The following is a 15005-nucleotide window of genomic DNA, read 5'->3' as shown; positions in this document are numbered from 1 at the left end:
ACTCTGCTGGGATCAGAGGATCCAAAGGGCAACAGCAATTTATCAGTGAAGACATCAGAGAGTTATCAAGAGAGTAGAGTTAAATCAGGCTAGAACCTGGAAGGGTTGAGATCCAAAGAAGTGAGTTCTCTGTTTGGGGCTGCTTTCCATAGGAGGGTGTGTGGTGTTGGTTCTAGAGAAAAGAAGTAAGAGACTGAGAACCTGACTGGTTGTCTTCACAGCCCTGAAAGGAATAGAAGTTTGAATTCAGGGCTGGAAAGAGGACAAAAAGGTTCTGGTGAAAATTTCTGGCTTTGGGCTCATACTCCATGGGGTTACATTATAGGACTAAAGACAGACCAGAGTAAACAGCCCTGGAAAGGACTGGATTTCCTACAAATACTTTTTATTTTTGAACTAAAAGAAAGTGGTCCCAGATGGCCAGGGGCCCCAAATAGTTGACAAAAACAACATAGACTTGTTACCAAACTCAGGTCTGGCTGCTCACCAGTCGAAAATCAATACCTGTGAGGCAAGTGTTGGTAGAATGGGAAACGTTGCTTCTAATCAGAGAGCTGGCAATACGGGGAGAATGCAGACTCAGCATCCCCAGAAACCAACTCCCAAGATTCTGCCCAAACATGAGAGTTTTTAAAGGGAAAAGGGAAATAATCTGTTAATCATTGAGATGGGGGTCAGAGTCCTCACCATCCTACACTGCGTGCAGGCTTGTCAACATCTAGTGATCTTTCTTTAGATGCTATCTTGTTCACACAGTTTGTGAGATTACTGAAGGGGAAGCTAAGGAAGAGATCTTGTCATTGGTTAATTACTTATTCTTCATTTCTACTTCTTTGAGCTACAGAAAGAACCAACAGGTTAAGCAAAGTGTTGTGTGATCAAAAGATTTAAAAGGTGTGATTGTGCTGGAGATGAGCAGAGCATGTGGTGCCTGGTTTAAGGTTAGTTACAATATAGCTTTCTAAAGCGACAAGACAAGGGGCCCCCTGCAGAAGGCTCTTTCCTGCCAAAAGCTGCTTACAAATCCCAGCTTGTTAGAACATCATTCCATTTCTATGGGATTATGGGCAAAAGTCCATGTTTTGTAACTTCTTCCTGCAACAGAGGGCACTGTATTCTTAGAGTGGAAGATATTGACATGGGTCTGTAGCGTCTCTTTGCTGACAATTGTAGTTGCCTGTTTACATATACGGGCAGGACAAGCTACAATTATTTTGATGCGCATAAAGATATAGATTATTATGAGCAATAGTGTTAATCCCATTCTCTTAAGGCCAGTTCTTGGAACTGTGCTAGCCATAGATTCAGTATTGCTCAAGATGGAGCAGCTTATGTCATGGCTGTAGTCTGGTCATTGTGCAATTAGCTTTTTCCCTCTGGTGGCAGTTACAGTATCTGTAAAACAACTCAGGAATATACATCAGATACTGAATCTGTGACTCTATTGCCCTAATCTTTAATGACTTGAGCCTGCCCTTTTGTGACTCAGGGAGGCCTGGGACATTTCAGCTTTTTGACAAACAAGGGGAAAGGGACATAGAGGGGACTTTGTACTGGGAGAGTGGGGGCACATGGTTCTGATCAGTTCCAGATTCTCTCTAGAGAAAGATAATTTTTAGGCCCAAGTTAATTTTACAAACAATTTTGCAAATACAATGTCTGGCATACAATTAAAAAAAATCAGGCACACAAGGTGACAATACAACATGAACAAACAGTAGAAATAACAAACAATAGAGATAGACAAATAGGGGCTTCAAATATTGGAAGGATGAAGCTATTGGACAGAGACTTTTAAAAATATACGTTTATAATTGAAAAAAATACATGATTATTTTGTCAGAGAATTGGAAACATAGGGAAATATTAAATGTTCATTCTAGTGCTATAAAGTATAATCAAAATTAAGAGCACAAGGCCACAACAGTGAGAGGCCCGTGTACTGCAAAAAAAAAAAAAAAAAAAAAAATTAACAGCACAAAGATGAGAATAACAGCACATTAGATAAAACTGAGATTTATTGAACAAGAAGATAAATTAGAATAGTAAATTCTAATAGTAAAATTAGAAAAATAAGAGATTTAAAGCAGAGAAGAAAAGATTAAGAGACATAGACAAGAGAATGATAAGGTCTAATATAGATGTGTAACAGAGAAGACCAAACCTGACTCCATATGGCAACTATTCCTTTAGCTCTAACATCTGTGCTCTGTTGCCTGTGCTTAGTCATGCTGGCTCTGTACCTTTGTCTAAAAGAATGTTGCCTAGAGCCTGAAATGGACATGAGAGCCCATTCTCAAGGCTCTGCCTCCCAGGCTTGACTTTTAAAGATATAACACTTTTCATTCAAATAGAGATAAAAGGTCGAGGAACAGAGAATAACATTTGTCTTATTGCCGCTTTACAGGGATATCATGACCAAAGCTATGTGGACAGCTGCAAGAACAAAGGATCTGGCATCAAGAAGGCTGCAACAGGGCTTCCCTGGTGGCGCAGTGGTTGAGAGTCCGCCTGCTGATGCCGGGGACACGGGTTCGTGCCCTGGTCCGGGAAGATCCCACATGCTGCAGAGCGGCTAGGCCCATGAGCCATGGCCGCTAAGCCTGCATGTCCGGAGGCTGTGCTCTGCAAGGGGAGAGACCACAACAGTGAGAGGGCCACGTACTGCAAAAAAAAAAAAAAAAAAAGAAGAAAAAGAAGTCTGCAACAACCAATCACACCCTCTCCCCTTTTAGTATAAAAGAAGCCTGAATTCTAACTCAGGTAAGATGGTTCTTTGGGACACCAGTCCACCATCTTCTCAGTCTGCTGTCTTTCTGAATAAAGTCTCTATTCCTTGCCCCGTCTCTCGATTCATTGTCTTGACGTGCAGCGAGCAGTATGAGCCTCAGCTTGGTAACACAACTGATTGTGGCCCAGCAGAAGAGGAGAGGAGCAATTAGACAGAAGCAATATTGTCAGTTTTCTCTAGATTGACAAATACAAAAATCTAAAAAGCAGATAACAACATAAAACGAAAAAACAGATTGTCTTTAAGGGAGCAACATTTAGATTGATAATTGTCATTCAGTAAAAATCAATGGAAAACAGAAAATAATGGCATGATGTCTGTAAGTGCTGAAAGAATTATATATGCAAAAAAAACCCCTCAAAACCAAAAACCTATCAGCCAATAAACCAAACAAAAAAGCAAACAAACAAACAAAACCCTACAAGAAAGAAGACAAAGACATTTTTAGATGAATAACAACAAAACAAAGCAAATTATTTGACAGCAGATATACACTAAAGAAAGTAACAAAAATTGTTCTTCAAGCAGAACAAATATTTTTGATGAAGGATTTGAGTGGTAGAAGTAATAAAAAAGCAGTGAAAATAGTAAATATGTGGGTAACTTCTCTTATTTAAGGTAGAACAATCAGATGAAAAATTACCAAAGATAATAAGTATCCAAATAAGGTTGTTAGAAAACTTGACGTACATAGAACACTGTTCACAAAATTTGGAGATTTCACACACTTTTAAAGTAAGTATGAATAGAATATTGATAAAAATATGCCTATATTTAAGCTATAAATCTCATTTCAATATATTTAAAGCATAATATTATAGAGTATGTTCTCTGACAACAATGATATCAAACTAGAAACAACAGAATAAAATGAAAAAAATCCCCATGTTTTTGTAAATTAAGAAATGCAATTATAAATAACTCATGAGTTAAAGGAGAAATCAGAATGGAAATTTGAAAATATTTTGAACTAAATGAAAAAGAAAATACTGCATATTAGAACTTTTTACAGGTAAAAGTATAGCCCAAAGGTAGAAAAGAGACTAAAAGTTAATGAGCTAAGAATTCATAGCAAGAAATTAGGGAAAGGACGTCAAGTTTTATCCAAAAAGAGTACAGAAAAGGAAAAAAACATAAAAGTAGAAATTATTAGAATTGACAACACATACAATCAAGAGAAACAATAAAGCTCAAGGTTGGCTCTTTTAAGAAACTAATCAAGTTTATAACCCTCTACTACACTGGTCAAGTAAAGAATGGCAATGGAACAAATAATCAATAGGAGGAATAAAATATAAAAAGAACATTATTACATATACCACAGAAAACATCAGTATTCTGATTGTCATCATGAACAAGTTTATGTCAATAAATTAGAATATTTAGATGAAATAGATTTCTAAAAAATTACAACTTACTTAAATTAGCATAAGAAATAATAGAAAATTAGAAGAGATTTGCACTAATTAAAGATTGATTCTGACTAGATGGTTTTAATGACTAATTTTTAATAAGTATTAAGGAAGAAATAACACCAATCTTACACAAACTCTTCCAGAGACTAGAAGAAACAATTCCCAAATGTTTCATGAGACGAGCATATTTTTTTCTTTTTTTTTTTTTTAAATTTTACTTCTGGTCCATTTATTTTCGAGTAGTTTACAGCATTATAAAAGTTCAAACACAATGCAAGATCACTGTAATTTTTGGAATGTTTAGGATGGACATTTTAGGAAGGGAAGTTCTATTGGAAGTTTGTCACTAAGCTGAGAAAGGTAGGAACTCCATCCACCCAACAAATGCCCCACAGAATTGTTCAACAACAATAACAATGCAGAGTTGTCATTTTTCCCCCAGTCATATATGTTGTTACAAGATATTGAATATAGTTCCCTGAGCTATACAGTAAATCCTGTTGCTTATCTATTTTATGTATACTAGTTTCCATCTGTTAATCCCATATTCCTAATTTATCCACCACCCTTCAGTAATCTAAAGTTTTTTTTCTGTGTCTATGAGTCTGTTTCTGTTTCATATATAGATTCATTTGTGTCATATTTTAGATTCCACATATAAGTGATGTCATATATTTGTCTTTCTCTGTCAGACTAATTTCATTTAGTATGATAATCTAAACATGGTCCATCCATGTTGCTGCAAATGCAATATTTCATTCTTCTTTATGGCTGGGTAATATTTCACTCTGTGTGTATGTATGTGTGTGTGTGTATACAGATAAATATATATATCACATCTTCTTAAGTCTGTTAATGGCACTTGACTTGTTTCCATGTCTTGGTTATTGTAACTAGTGCTGCTATGAACATTGGGGTGCATGTATCTAGAGTTATCATCCCTTCTGGATATATACCCTGGAGTGGGATTGCTGGATCATATGGTAACTCTATTTTTAGTTTGTTAAACAAAGCTGCATACTATTTTCCATAGTGGCTGCACCAGTTTACATTCCCACAAATTGTGTAGGAGTGTTCCCATTACTCCACACCCTTGCCAACATTTGTTATTTGTAGACTTTTTAATGATGGCCATTCTGACTGGTGTGAGGTGTTACCTCATTGTAGTTTTGATTTGCATTTCTCTAATAGTTAGCAATGTTCAGCATCTTTTCATGTACCTGTTTGACATCTGTATGTCTTCTTTAGGTCTTCTGCCCAGTTTTTGATTGGGCTGTTTGTTTGTTTGTTTGATATTGAGTTGTATGAGCTGTTTGTATATTTTGGATAGTAACCGCTTATCAGTCTCATTGTTTGCCAATATTTTCTCCCATTATGTAGGTTGTCTTTTCGTTTTGGTTGATGGTTTCCTTTGCTGTGCAAAAGCTTTTAAGTTTGATTAGGTCCCATTGGTTTATTTTTTAGACTAGCATATTCTTGATATCAAAACCTGGCAAGGACATTATTAGAAAGGATATTACAGGCTGATCTTATTCATAAACACAGATGTACAAATTCTAAGCAACATATAGTTAGATTGAAACTAGATCTATAAGAAAGTATGTAAGTTGGGTTTATTAAAAGAATGCAGCTTGAGTTCAGCATGAAAAAAATCTGTATAATTCACAACATTAGAAAAAAGGGGCAAAATTAACATAGAGAAAACATATACCAAATTACAGAAATATAAAGAGAAAAGAATTTAAAAGGTGCTACTTATAATAAGATAACAAATATGAAATGCCTATGAATAAAACAGAAAGTACTTGTAAGGCCTCTACCCAGAAAGCTGCAAAACATTATTGAGATAAATAAAAGATCTAGGATTTCCCTGGTGGCACGGTGGTTAAGAATCCGCCTGCCAATGCAGGGGACACAGGTTCAAGCTCTTGTCTGGGAAGATTCCACATGCTGCGGAGCAACTAAGCCCGTGCGCCACAACTATTGAAGCCCGCGCGCTGAGAGCTCATGCTCTGCAACATGAGAAGCCACTGTGATGAGAAGCCTGCATGCCGCAATGAAGAGTAGTCCCTGCTTGCTGCAACTAGAGAAAGCCTGCGTGCAGCAACACAGACCCAATGCAGCCAAAAATTAAATAAATAAATAAGATCTAAATAAATTGAGCGTTTATTGTTTGGAAGTCTCAACATATTAGAACTGTCAGTTCTTCTCCAACTGACCTATACAATCAATACAATTCAAATCAAAATCTCATTTGTTTGTTTGTTTTTTCCTGTGTACAACTTGACAAGGTGAATTTCAAATTAAGTTGCATCAATTGTGGCTTGTCTTTTCATGCTCTTAACAGTGTGTTTTGAGTAGCAGAAGATTCTAATCCAATCTATTCTTTGCACTATTAATATTTGTGTATAAAAATAACTCAGAATGGATAATAGATCAGTGTGTAAAAATGATAACTATAAAAAATCTAGAAGGTAATATAAAAGAAAAGGTGACTTTGGGTTAGACACAGGTTTCATAGATATGATGGCAATAGTACAATACATAAAGAAAAAAATTGATAATTGTACAGGTTTTTTTTTGAAATTTAAATATAGATTTATTTGAATCAGTTTTAAAAGTTACATAACAAAGTGTTTAAATAATGTCAGTGCTCCTGAGTTCTGGATATTTTTGTGAATATAAAGTATATTGCATTAAACATTTTAAATTCCAAATTTTAGAAGAAAAATAAACTTTACTATAAAGATATTCTAATATATTTTATCTATGAAGTTGGAAACAGTTTACTGTGTGAGGACATAATTGAAAATATTAGATGTAACTGATTCTAATTTCTTTAAGTGTGAAATTGTGCATGCTTCTTCCTCTTTTTTATTTCTAATTTTTTTAACGTCTTTATTGGAGTATAATTGCTTTACAATGGTGTGTTAGTTTCTGCTTTATAACAAAGTGAATCAGCTATACATATACATAAATCCCCATATCTCCTCCCTCTTGTGTCTCCCTCCCACCCTCCCTATCCCACCCCTCTAGATGGTCACAAAGCATGGAGATGATCTCCCTGTGCTATCCAGCTGCTTCCTACTAGCTATTTATTTTACATTTGGTAGTATATATAAGTCCATGCCATTCTTTCACTTCATCCCAGGTTAACCTTCCCCTCTTTGTGTCTTTAAGTCCATTCTCTACATCTGTGCCTTTATTCCTCTCCTGCCCCTAGGTTCTTCAGAACCACTTTTTTTTTTTTTTAGATTCCATACATATGTGTTAGCATACGGTATTTATTTTTCTCTTTCTGACTTACTTCACTCTGTATGACAGTCTCTAGGTCCATCCACCTCACTACAAATAACTCAGTTCTGTTTCTTTTTATGGTTGAGTAATATTCCATTGTATATATGTGCCACATCTTCTAATCCAATCATCTATCAAGGGACACTTATGTTGCTTCCATGTCCTGACTATTGTAAATAGAGAAGAATTGAACATTGTGGTACATGACTCTTTTTGAATTATGGTTTTCTCAGGGTATATGCCCAGTAGTGGGATTGCTGGGTCATATAGTAGTCTTATTTTTAGTTTTTTAAGGAACCTCCATTCTGTTCTCCATAGTGGCTCTATCAATTTACATTCCCACCAACAGTGCAAGAGGGTTCCCTTTTCTCCTCACCGTCTCCAGCATTTATTATTTGTAGATTTTTGATGATGGCCATTCTGACTAATGTTAGGTGATACCTCATTGTAGTTTTGATTTGCATTTCTCTAATGATTAGTGATGCTGAGAATCCTTTCATGTGTTTGTTGGCAATCTGTATATCTTCTGTGGAGAAATGTTTATTTAGAACTTCTGCTCGTTTTGGGGTTGTTTGCTTTTTTGATATTCAGCTGCATGAGCTGCTTGTAAATCTTGGGGACTAATCCTTTGTCAGTTGCTTCATATACAAATATTTTCTCCCATTTTGAGGGTTGCCTTTTCGTCTTGTTTATGGTTTCCTTTGCTGTGCAAGAGCTTTTAAGTTGCATTAGGTCCACTTGTTTATATTTGTTTTTATTTCCATTTCTCTAGGAGATGGGTCAAAAAGGATCTTTCTGTGATTTAAGTCATAGAGGGTTCTCCCTATATTTTCGTCTAAGAGTCTTACTGTGTCTGGCCTTACATTTATGTCTTTAATCCATTTTGAGTTTATTTTTGTGTATGGTGTTAGGGAGTGTTCTAATTTCATTCTTTTACATGTACCTGTCCAGTTTTCCCAGCACCACTTATTGAAGAGGCTGTCTTTTCTCCATTGTATATTCTTGCCTCCTTTATCAAAAATAAGGTGACCACATGTGCATGGGTTTATCTCTGGGATTTCTATCCTGTTCCATTGATCTATATTTCTGTTTTTGTGCCAGTACCATACTGTCTTGATTACTGTAGATTTGTAGTATAGTCTGAAGTCAGGGAGCCTGATTCATCCAGCTCCATTTTTATTTCGCAAGATTGCTTTGGCTCTTCAGGGTCTTTTGTGTTTCCATACAAATTGCACAATATTTTGTTCTAGTTCTGTGAAAAATGCCATTGGTAGTTTGATAGGAATTGCATTGAATCTGTAGATTGCTTTCGGTAGTATAGTCATTTTCACAATGTTGATTCTTCCAATCCAAGAACATGGTATATCTCTCCATCTGTTTGTATCACCTTTAATTTCTTTCATCAGTGTCTTATAGTTTTCTGCATACAGGTCTTTTATCTCCTTAGGTAGGTTTATTCCTAGGTATTTTACTCTTTGTGTTGCAATGGTAAATGTGGGTGTTTCCTTACTTTCCCTTTCAGATTTTTCATCATTAGTGTATAGGAATGCAAGAGATTTCTGGGCATTAACTCTGTATCCTGCTACTTTACCAAATTCATTGATTAGCTCTAGTAGTTTTCTGGTAGCATCTTTAGGATTCTCTATGTTTAGTATCACGTCATCTGCAAACAGTGACAGCTTTACTTCTTCTTTTCCGATTTGGTTTCCTTTTACTTCTTTTTTCTTCTCTGATTGCTGTGGCTAAAACTTCCAAAACTATGCTGAATAATAGTGGTGAGAATAGACAGCCTTGTCTTGTTCCTGATCATAGTGGAAATGGTTTCAGTTTTTCACCATTGAGAACGATGTTGGCTGTGGGTTTGTCATACATGTCCTTTATTATGTTGAGGTAAGTTCCCTCTATGCCTACTTTCTGGAGGGTTTTTGTCATAAATGGGTGTTGAATTTTGTCAAAATCTTTTTCTGCATCTATTGAGATGATCATATGGTTTTTAATATGGTGTACCACATTGATTGATTTGCATATTTTGAAGAATTCTTGCATTCCTGGTTTAAACCCCACTTGATCATGGTGTATGCTCCTTTTAATGGGCTGTTGGATTCTGTTTGTTAGTATTTTATTCAGGATTTTTGCATCTATGTTTGTCAGTGATATTGGCGTGTAGTTTTCTTTGTGACATCTTTGTCTGGTTTTGGTATCAGGGTGACGGTGGCCTTGTAGAATGAGTTTGGGAGTGTTCCTCCCTCTGCTATATTTTGGAAGAGTTTGAGAATGATAGGTGTTAGCTTTTCTCTAAATGTTTGATAGAATTCACCTGTGCAGCTATCTGGTCCTAGGTTTTTTTTTGGAAGATTTTTTTTAAAATACCTTTATTGGAGTATAATTGCTTTATAATGGTGTGTTAGTTTCTGCTTTATAAGAAAGTGAATCAGCTATACATATACATATATCCCCATATCTCCGTCCTCTTGTGTCTCCCTTCCACCCTCCCTGTCCCACCCCTCTAGGTGGTCACAAAGCACCAAGCTGATCTCCCAGTGTATGCGGCTGCTGTTGGAAGATTTTTAATCACAGTCTCAATTTCAGTACTTTTGATTCGTCTGTTTATATTTTCTATTTCATCCTGGTTCAGTTTCGGAATGTTGTGCTTTTCTAAGAATTTGTCCATTTCTTCCAGCTTGTCCATTTTACTGGCATATAGTTGCTTTTAGTAATCTTTCATGATCCTTTGTATTTCTGCAGTGTCAGTTGTTACTTCTCCTTTTTCATTTCTAATTCTGTTGATTTGAGTCTTCTCTCTTTTTTTCTGATGAGTCTGGCTAATGTTTTGTCAATTTTGTTTATCTTCTCCAAGAGCCAGCTTTTAGTTTTATTGATCTTTGTTATTGCTTCCTTCACTTCTTTTTCATTTATTTCTGATATTTTCTTCATGATTTCTTTCCTTCTGCTAACTTTCAGGTTTTTTTGTTTTTCTTTCTTTAATTGCTTTAGGTGTAAGTTTAGGTTGTTTATTTGAGATGTTTCTTGTGGCTTTAGGTAGGATTGTATTGCTATAAACTTCCCTCTTAGAACTGCTTTTGCTGCATCCCATAGGTTTTGGGTTGTCGTGTTTTCATTGTCATTTGTTTCTAAGTACTTTTTGATTTCCTCTTTGATTTCTTCAGTGATCTCTTGGTTATTTAGTAGTGTATTGTTTAACCTCCATGTGTTTGTATTTTTACAGATTTTTTCCTGTAATTGATATCTAGTCTCATAGTATTGTGGTTGGAAAAGATCCTTGATCTGATTTCCGTTTTCTTAATTTATCAAGGCTTGATTTGTGACCCAAGTATGATCTATCCTGGAGAATGTTTCATGAGCTCTTGAGAAGAAAGTGTATTCTGTTGTTTTTGGATGCAATGTCCTATAAATATCAATTAAGTCCACCTTGTTTAATGTACCAGTTAAAGCTTGTGTTTCCTTATTTAGTATCATTTTGGATGATCTGTCCATTGGTGAAAGTCAGGTTAAAGTTCGCTTCTACGATTGTGTTACTGTTGATTTTCCCTTTTATGACTGTTAGCATTTGCCTTATGTATTGAGGTGCTCCTATATTGGGGGCATAAATATTTACAATTGTTATATCTTCTTCTTGGATTGATCCCTTGATCATTATGTAGTGTCCTTCTTTGTCTCTTGTAATATTCTTTATTTTAAAACCTATTTTGTCTGATATGAGAATTGTTATTCCAGCTTTCTTTTGATTTCCATTTGCATGGAATATCCTTTTCCATCTCCTCACTTTCAATCTGTATGTGTCCCAAGGTCTGAAGTGGGTCTCTTGTAGACAGCATATATATGGGTCTTGTTTTTGTATCCATTCAGCAAGCCTGTGTCCTTTGGTTGGAGCATTTAATCCATTTACATTTAAGGTAATTGTTGATATGTATGTTTCTATTAACATTTTCTTAATTGTTTTTGTTTTGTTATTGTAGGTCTTTTCCTTCTCTTGTGTTTCCTGCCTAGAGGAGTTCCTTTAGCATTTGTTGTAAAGCTGATTTGGTGGTGCTGAATTCTCTTAGCTTTTGCTTGTCTGTAAAGTTTTTAATTTCTCCATTGAATCTGAATGAGATCCTTGCTGGGGAGCATAATCTTGGTTGTAGTTTTTTCCCTTTCATCACTTTAAATATGTCTTGCCACTCCCTTCGGGTTTGCAGTTTCTGCTGAAAGATCAGCTGTTAACCTTATGGGGGTTCCCTTGTATGTTATTTGTTGTTTTTCCCTTCTTGCTTTTAATATATTTTCTTTGAATTCAATTTTTGAGAGTTTGGTTAATATGAGTCTTGACGTGTTTTTCCTTGGATTTATCCTGTATGGGACTCGCTGCGTTTCCTGGACTTGATTGACTATTTCCTTTCCCATATTAGGGAAGTTTTCAATTGTAATCTCTTCAAATATTTTCTCAGTCCCTCTCTTTTGGTCTTCTTCTTCAGGGACCCCTATATATATATATATATATATTTTTTTTTTTTTTTTGCAGTACGCGGGCCTCTCACTGTTGTGGCCTCTCCCATTGTGGAGCACAGGCTCCAGATGTGCAGGCTTAGCAGCCATGGCTCACGGGTCCAGCTGCTCCGCAGCATGTGGGATCTTCCTGGACCGGGGCACGAACCCGTGTCCCCTGCACCGGCAGGTGGACTCTCAACCACTGCGCCACCAGTGAAGCTCCGGGAACCCTATATTTTGAATGTTGTTGTATTTAATGTTGTCCCAGAGGTCTCTGAGACTGTCCTCAATTCTTTTCATTCTTTTTTCTTTATTCTGCTCTGCAGTAGTTATTTCCACTATTTTATCTTCCAGGTCACTTATCCATTCTTCTGCCTCAGTTATTCTGCTATTGATTCCTTCTAGAGAATTTTTAATTTCATGTATTGTGTTTTTCATCGCTGTTTGTTTGCTCTTTAGTTCTTCTAGGTCCTTGTTAAATGTTTCTTGTATTTTCTCCATTCTATTTCCAAGATTTTGGATCATCTTTACTATCATTACTGTAAATTCTTTTTCATGTAGACTGCCTATTTCCTCTTCATTTGTTTGGTCTGTTGGGTTTTTACCTGCTCCTTCATCTGCTGTGTGTTTTTTTTTCTTCTCATTTTGCTTAACTTACTGTGTTTGGGGTCTCCTTTTCACAGGCTGCAGGTTCGTAGTTCCCTTTGTTTTTGGTGTCTGCCCCTAGTGGCTAAGTTTGGTTCAGTGGGTTGTGTAGGCTTCTTGGTGGAGGGTACTAGTGCCTGTGTTCTGGTGATGAGGCTGGATCTTGTCTTTCTGGTGTGCAGGACTGTGTCTGGTGGTGTTTTTTTGGGTTTCTGTTACCTTAGTATGATTTTAGTCATCCTCTCTGCTAATGGGTGTGGTTGTGTTCCTATCTTGTTCGCTGCTTGGCATAGGGTGTCTAGCACTGTAGCACTGTAGCTAGGTTGTTGAGTGGAGGTGGGTCTTAGCATTGAAATGAAGATCTCTGGGAGCATTTTTGGTGTTTGATATTATGTGGAGCTGGGGGCGTCTCTGGTGGACCAATGTCCTGAACTTGGCTCTCCCACCTCAGAGGCACAGGCCTGGCATCCAGCTGGAGCACCAAGACCCTGTCAGCTACACGGCCAGGCATGTGGGGAATTTCTTGACTTTTGGGAAGTCTCAGGTCTTCCACCAGCGTTCAGTAGGTATTCTGTAGGAGTTGTTCCACATGTAGATGTACTTCTAATGTATTTGTGCAGAGGAAGGTGATCTCCATGTCTTACTCCTCCACCATCTTGAAGGTCTCCTCCTTCCTCTTTATAATACAGCAATGTACAGTCCAAACATCAACCGATTTGAGCATTATGGAGTTCACACATTCTTATACCTGAGGATTTATCTTTCAATCTTTATGGTCAGAAAGCTCCTGAAATGCACTAGTCTATTTTCTTAGTTTGCAGTTAGGGTCCTGCTAGTGTTAGAGGATCTCCTACCGATTGTACAGTTTTATTTAAAGTGTATTTATCGTATTCTTACCAAGAATCAGCTGTGCTCTTCCAACACTCATTCATGCCACTTGAAATTTATATGTATTATATAATTAATGTTCAACTTCATATTATTTAAAACAGCAAAATATGAGTGTCGAAGAGAGGTATTTCTGCGAAAATTAAGTTGAATGTTTCAGAAAGACAGAATAAAGATTAATTGCTAAGTGAAAAATACTTTTAAATTTAGAGTGTTATAGATAATTGCAACATACTGAAAGACATTATAAATATTGAGAAGGATTTTTTGCCTTCATATTTAAAACAAATTCTATCTTGCTTAAAGAAAAATACCCTGGAAACAATTGCAGATGCATTTTGGTTTTGTTTTCCGCAATAAAGTAAATGTGGAAAGTTACTGATGGGCTAATACTCAAAATGTTGCCTAGTGATAGAAGCCAGAGGTGCTGCTAAACATTCTACAATACACAAAACAGCCCCCAACAACAAAGAGTTATCTGACCCAAAATGTCAATAGTGCTGAACTGAAAAAAAAGCTTGTTGTTGTAAAGAAGTAAATAGGATACCTTGAGGAAACGAGAGACACACACAAAAAACTCAGAACTTAAGAATGTTTAAAACAGGAAGGCACAAATGAATTTTCCATGGGAAAGAAGAGAAAACCTAATGTATACAACATTGTTATTAGATAATTATATACACTTAAAAATGAATGTGCATTGAACTGCCCTCTACACACTTTCATTAAAAAGGTCTGTGGGATATTAAGAGGATCTTGCTGGTAGAGAATTCTACTGACTGAGTAAAATAGTCTTTGCAGAAATTTCTCAGACGTTTGATATAAATGGTAGTTCCCAAGGTAGGGGAAATATCTTGTAAAGTTTCCTTCAAGTGGAAATCAGATCTCAGTTATATCAGAGATCTATTCAAAGATACATCACTCACTCTCTTCACCCTATGGCCCCCAGAGAAGTAGGTTTTAACAATAGTTTTGCATGGGAAGTATTAGAGTTATCATATTTAACAAATAAAAATACAGGATGATATTTATACTGGAAAAGTAATCATTGTATATCTGAAATTCAAAATTAGCTGACCATCCTGTATTATCAGACATTTATATGTATTTTAATTACTTTTAATTAATTTTTAATATAAAGAAAACAATTTTTATGTGTTACGTTTTCCACTACAAATTCTATTTAATTACCACAGAATCAAAACTCTTGATTCACTAATTTTCTCTGTTTAAATGTTTGCTTTTGTGGGAATGGTTCTAATTTAAAATACATTCCAAATATGAACTCTGAGCTTAAGAAGTAGTATTTCACAATAAGAAGGCTGTATGGTATTGGAGAGTGAGGTGTGGTGTGGACAATAAAAACAAACAAAATAAAAACTGCTGTCAAAGAAAACCCACAGAGGAGAGAGGGGAAACCCAAACCTCCCCTCAGGCCTGCCACTTGGTATAGAACAGTGTTTCTCAAAGTACTGTCTCTG

The sequence above is a fragment of the Monodon monoceros genome, unplaced genomic scaffold (assembly GCF_005190385.1).
Source record: "Monodon monoceros isolate NGI ecotype Baffin Bay Population unplaced genomic scaffold, NGI_Narwhal_1 Super_Scaffold_6, whole genome shotgun sequence".
In the NCBI taxonomy this organism is placed as follows: domain Eukaryota; kingdom Metazoa; phylum Chordata; class Mammalia; order Artiodactyla; family Monodontidae; genus Monodon; species Monodon monoceros.
The sequence above is the reverse complement of the archived record's forward strand: the minus strand, read 5'-3'. Positions refer to the sequence as shown.